Source organism: Urocitellus parryii, chromosome 3 (genome assembly GCF_045843805.1).
Source record: "Urocitellus parryii isolate mUroPar1 chromosome 3, mUroPar1.hap1, whole genome shotgun sequence".
Taxonomy (NCBI): domain Eukaryota; kingdom Metazoa; phylum Chordata; class Mammalia; order Rodentia; family Sciuridae; genus Urocitellus; species Urocitellus parryii.
In genome coordinates this window covers 7,046,133-7,052,132 of record NC_135533.1, presented here as the reverse complement: position 1 = coordinate 7,052,132, position 6,000 = coordinate 7,046,133, and positions in this window count along the sequence as shown.

Genomic DNA, 6,000 nt, shown 5'->3' with positions numbered 1-6,000 from the left:
ACTCTTCAGAGAAGAAGGAGAAATGCAGGGAGTTCTGCTTCCAGCTCCACCACAGGAACAAAAGGACCGAGAAGAACAGCTGGAGTTCTTCTCTCCACCTTCACAGAGAAGTCCCAATAAAAGGGAACCCACCTAAATGTAGCTATCAGGTGCCTCTGTGAACCAGACACTTTCCACACTGGCAATTCATACTCCGCCCTTACAACAGCCTTACCAAGAGGACATAATCCCCATTCCACAGATAGGAAAATGGTGGTCCTCAGAAAGTCAAGGCTTTCCCAACTCCCCCAGCTAGGAAGCAACCAAGTCAGGCTTCAACCCTGGTCTCACTGTCTGCAGAGAATACTGCAATGTTTTGTTTGTGTTTCATTTGATTACGTCACTAAACTCCGTTCTCCTGTGCTCCCTCTAGTATATTGTTTATTCAGAAGCTTCACAAATTTAAAGTATTAGAGAATCTGGTTGTGTTTTGTCTGAGTCTTCCTGGTTCCTAGTTCAAGGCAGAACATTATGGCTGCCTTTCCAAAGTGTGGTCTGTGGACCAGGGTCTAAAAGTATTCCACATCTGCCAATGGATAAATATGAAAACTGAGCTGGGTGTGGTAGCTCATGTCTAAAATCCCAGGGACTCTGGAGGCTATGGCAGGAGGATCACAAGTTCAAGGCCAACCTCATCAAGTCAGCAAGTCCCTCAGCAACTTGGTGAGACCCTGTCTCAAAATAAAAGGCCAGGTATAAAGCTCAATGGTAAAGCAACCTCGGGTTCAATCCCCAATCCACGTGCCACCCCCCCCCCAAAAAAAAAAAATCTGGAATTAGTGATTTAGAAACTTTTAAGGCAGGGCTTTTCTACCTTAGCACCACTGACATTTTAAGTCCAATAATTCTTTATTGTGAAAGGCATCCTGAGCATTGTGGGGTGTTTAGCAGCATCTTTGACCTCTACCCACAAGATGCCAACAGCATCCTCCCCCATATACCCCAGTTGGGACAACCCAAAGCATTTCTAATGTTGCAGAGGGGAGGGATACAACATCAAGAGCCCTCCCTTCCTCCTTCTGTTGAGGACACTGTTTAAAAGCAGGTTGACAGAGGAATTTTTTGTCTGTTACATCTAATAACAAAAAAGAAAAATTGGACCTTGAATTTTGTATATCTTTGTTGTTTTTTAATTTCATTTTTCCAGTAATTCATTTTTATTGATATTATTAAAGTATCAGTCTGCAAGGCATTGGGGAAATAAAAAACAAAACAAAACTGGTCTCTCACTACAGACAGTTGCAGGAGCCTTGCTTGGGGAGAGAGCAGCGGACACTCAAATGTGACAAGGGCACTTGAGGAATACAAAAGGCTCCATCAGACACTTCTCCCTCTGACCAGTAGTCATGGGATGTCAACCTAAGCACAACCTTTTAACTTTGTTTTGGTGGCAGTGCCTGGGATTGAAGCCAGGGCCTCACACATAACTAAACTTATCTTCTTTCACTGAGCTACACCCCCAGCCCTTAACATTGTAAATTAATTTATTTTTTACACATCACCCAGCCCCATGGTACAAAATCGAAAAAGCACAGTGCCCAGATATATGGTTGCCTTGCATCTGTTTCAAAATTATCTTTGTCCATGCAGACAGACACCCCCCTCAGCTGTCTTCTTTCCCGCCTCTGATGATGAGTGGCAGATCTCTTGCCACTTCAGGCTGTGCTACAGCGTGTGCCCTCATACACTCAGGTATCACCCGTGACAGATGAGTGTGCAGCTAGATTGCTTTCAGGCTCTTTGCAATACTATTTTTCTTGTCAGTGTCATCAACTTCAACTCTGTATATTAATATATCTCTTTCTGATTACAAAAGCAATATATGTTTATTGTAAAAAGTCTAATACTGTAGAACATGTAACTCCACAGGTAAAAATACTCTCTAATCTCACTCTGTTCTGCTCACTGTACTCCCTATGAAATCTGATGTTTAATCTTCCTGAGTTTTTTGTGTATATGTGTAGATTTTTTTTTTTAAAAAAGGCGTCTGACTGTATATTTTATCTTATGACTATTATCCTTAGAAATTAAAGGTGACATGCAAAATGCCAGACAGGGGTTTCTGATAGTAAAGCAAGAATCATTCAAAAAAAAAAAATCTCTTTGTAAAAGCAAAGAATTACTAAGAAAACAGTTTCCAGATTTTAGAAATGTGAAAATCCACCAATATGTAACCATATGGTAGCATGTTTATTTCCTTGAATTTACCCAAAAGCATTGTTCTCATGCAGTATTTATTAAAATGTATGCTTTCTAACATTATTGAAGAAAACAAATATTTCCCTGGACTAGCCTAACCATCTTATTAACTGTAAATTGCATTATCTAAAATGCAATCAATATTCTCCTGGCATCCAGTACTCCTAACATATCATTCTAAACCACATTAATAGACAGAGAAGCCTGCATTCGATTTAACAGGCTTTGTCTTGTCTAGCTATTGTTCAGATTTCTTCGTCCAGCCCCTGCAGTCGGAGCTGAGCATTAATTATCACCGAGGGCAGGAAAAAAATGCCACTCAGAAAAGCAAGAGCTACTATAGGTAAAGAAGTGCTACTTTCAGGTTTGGATACCCAAATCAAACACTCCTTGAAAAATATTTTTTGAGCTTGTTTTATATTCTGAGCTCCAGGCTGTAGGTAATACAAAGACATTTAAAATAGAGTCAGCTTTGTAAAGGTTTCTTAAGAGGTAGTTTCTCTCTTTAAGAAAGAATGTGCTTTCAAACATTCTATTATTTTTGGTGATTTAAGCTCATTTACTGGGTATCAAACCAAATTATTTACTTTCAAGCAAGCATTTTTGCTGGTAGGTGCAAATTAATATGTTATATTAATATCTCCTCAGTGGAAATGTCTCTCACCTAAAAGAATGGAATTTTTAAAAGTTTTTTTTTTTTAATGGGTTTCTGCCAAATGAATCCTTCTGTTGTAAAATCAGATAGGCTGTCTGAAAAATTTTTTTTGTCTTTGAATTTGAGAAAATTACAATTTAAAAAAGCAAGCATCTGAACATTGCTTATACTGAAAATGTGTACATCATTAAGCAAGTACTCAGTATATTATTTTCATTGTTGAATTAGCATATTAATGATAATAATATTGGTATTCTAAACACTCCCCTCATCCATAAAGGGCTTATCCACTTACTAAATCTGACTCAGAAAATGCCAACATGACCATCACTGCAAAAGGAAACGTATCTAAATTTATCCCCAAATCCTGACAGTGTAATTGTGTGTCTCCACTGTTTCACAGCCTAGTCCAACTACGGACAATGCGTGTAGTTCCTGGTGCTTTGGGATTTGGTTAAATTCTACTTCAGCTCAAACCTCTAGGGGTGTCTAGCTGTATCTCTCAAGCAATTTCTTAACTGCAATTTCTCGATAGCAAAGGATATAGGGAAAACTTGATTTAATTTCAGCCCTGAAAAAGGCAGTCAGTAAACTGATGTCATCAAAATCTCAACTTTAACTAAAAAGAACAAATAAATTAAAAAAATAAAATAAACCTACTGAAGATAGCCAATTCTGACCCATTATTTTGAAAAAAAAGAAAAAGAAAAGAAAAATTTTGAGGTCCCTTCAGGTTCCTACAACAAAGTATGATAAATGAGGTGAATTATAAATAACAGTAATTTATTTCCTACGATTTCTGGAGGCTGGAAGTCCAAGATGAAGGCTCTGTCCCACGTGAGGTCCACGTGAGGTCTGTGCCTTCCTAGATGGCACCTTCTCCCTGTGTCCACCTTGTGGTGGGGGAAATTGTAGTAACCCCATCAGGATGGCTCCACCTCACCACCCAACAACTTTGAAAAGGTCACCCTTCTAAAACCATTACCTGGGAGTTTGGATATCAACATGACTTTGTGGGGGCTCGGGACAGGGGCAAGCTTTCAGGTCATTGCACAACTGTTAGGTAAAGTGTGGGACACCATGTGGCACAGGCTGGCACGAGCGTGAACTGGAAGGACTCTTTTGGAATAAAAGTTTGACAATAGGTTTTAAAACCATAAATGTGGTGCCTGGTGATGGAAGCTCTAGGGACTAACCTGCGTGTAGAAGGTCACCCTGGATGTGTCCCCTTGTCTTGCTGAGACCTTCCCTCCCTGAGCAGTGAAGCAGGCATCACAGGATGCGGGGAGGGCTGATGGGGTAATTTGTGTAAAAATTAAAAAAAAAAAAAAACTATAAAACTCTGGGTATTTTTTGTGTGTTCAATTTTATTATAAAACAAGCTAAGGAAAGGCAGGGTGGTCATTAACTGTGTCATTTGGCATTTATATTTTGCTCTTGGAACAAGTTCATACACAATCCAAGAACATCAACAAACTGAAGTGCCCATTGCTCACACCCTGTGGAAAACACTCAGGCCTGTGAGAGAGTCAATCCAGGCCACTCCTGGCATGTCCTGGACGCTGTCCATGGGCTGACTTCCACCCTCAGGTGGAATCTCTGAAAGCAGCACTTCTTTTCCTCTCAGAATAGTAGATGAAATGAAGACAAATGTTACTTAACATAACCAAAAATAACTGCCTACCATGTTCCTTAGAAGGGTGACCTTTATAATTGTTGAGAAGATGTAGGTGTGTCTGTCCACCCAGACCAGTCTATTTATGCCATTCATGTTAGTGTTAATGTTTGCCTCCATCTTTCTTTAACTTTAAACTTTCACAATTTAAAATTTCTATTTAAAAGATTCCAACACTCCTGGGGTGTATGGAACACCCCGTTGCCACCCTTTCCCTCAAACTTACCACTGATAAAAGCATTCCTGTCCTATCCTTTGTTCCACACATTTCCATAACTATATACGTTCAAAAGCTCACAAAATTTGTTAAAATGCATGTTGTTCTCTTTCTATCCCTAAACCTCCAGAAGGAGGACTTCCTTCTCTTAGACATGTCCATATCCGCTGAAATGTTCATAATATAAGATCCTCATGTAGTGCTCTTAGATTTGAGCTTTTATGACTTAGGTTGGGAACTCAATAGAAACTATTCGTAAGTGCTGTTTAAAAGCTATTTTATTTAAGTTTAGGACACTTTTATTACCCTATTCCCTATCCCACGATATGGTGCCTACAACAGCTGAATATGCCTACCACAGACAAAACGCAAAGCTTCACCCTACAGCTAACAGCAACTAAAGTCCATGTTTACTCTGAGAACAAAACCCAAAATGCTTAGAAATGTTGTTTGTGAAGAAAACATCTATTATGTCGACAAGCTCAGTGAGTAGAATTTAAAAATTCAAAATTGAATATGGATTTTATGAAGATCCAGTAAGATACAGATTGACCTTGTCAGGCTGGGGATGTGGCTCAGCTCTGGAGATTTGCCTGGCATGCATGAGCCTCGGTTCCAGTCCCAGCACTGAAAAAAAGATTTTTAAAAATTTGATCTTATTATCAAAACAGTTGTCTTCAACTCTTTGGGTTATGGTGGCTACCCTGCCTGTCTCTGAGACTTATAAGCATGGAGTCTTTCATAAGTCTTTTTTTCCTCTGCTATCTGTCCACAGCCCATCACCCACTGACCTTCCTAAATATGTGTTGGCCTTGACTGCCCCAGAGTCAGTGGAGGAGTCCTTGAAGCCTCTCCCATGGCAGCTGCTGCTCACGACCTCTGCTCAGCCTCTTCCCTGCCCCCCTCTGGGACCGTTGTACTCTTGAGAACTTCCAAGTCCAATTTTTCTTGTCATACCGCAGAAGAAGAAGTTGAATGGGCTGGGTTAGAGAGTGAAGATTTGAGTACCATTCAGTTCTCATAATAAAAATGGGCCCATACCTTTCAGGTGCCTATGGACACCTCCATGTGGGTTGGTTGTCCTCATCAGCCCATCCTGGGAACTGGTTATAATGAAAGGAAGCACATTTTTATGGGAAGGGGAAACCATAGTTTTCCACTATATCCTTAAAGACATCCTTGACTCCACAAAAAAGCATAAGACCCACTGAAAGG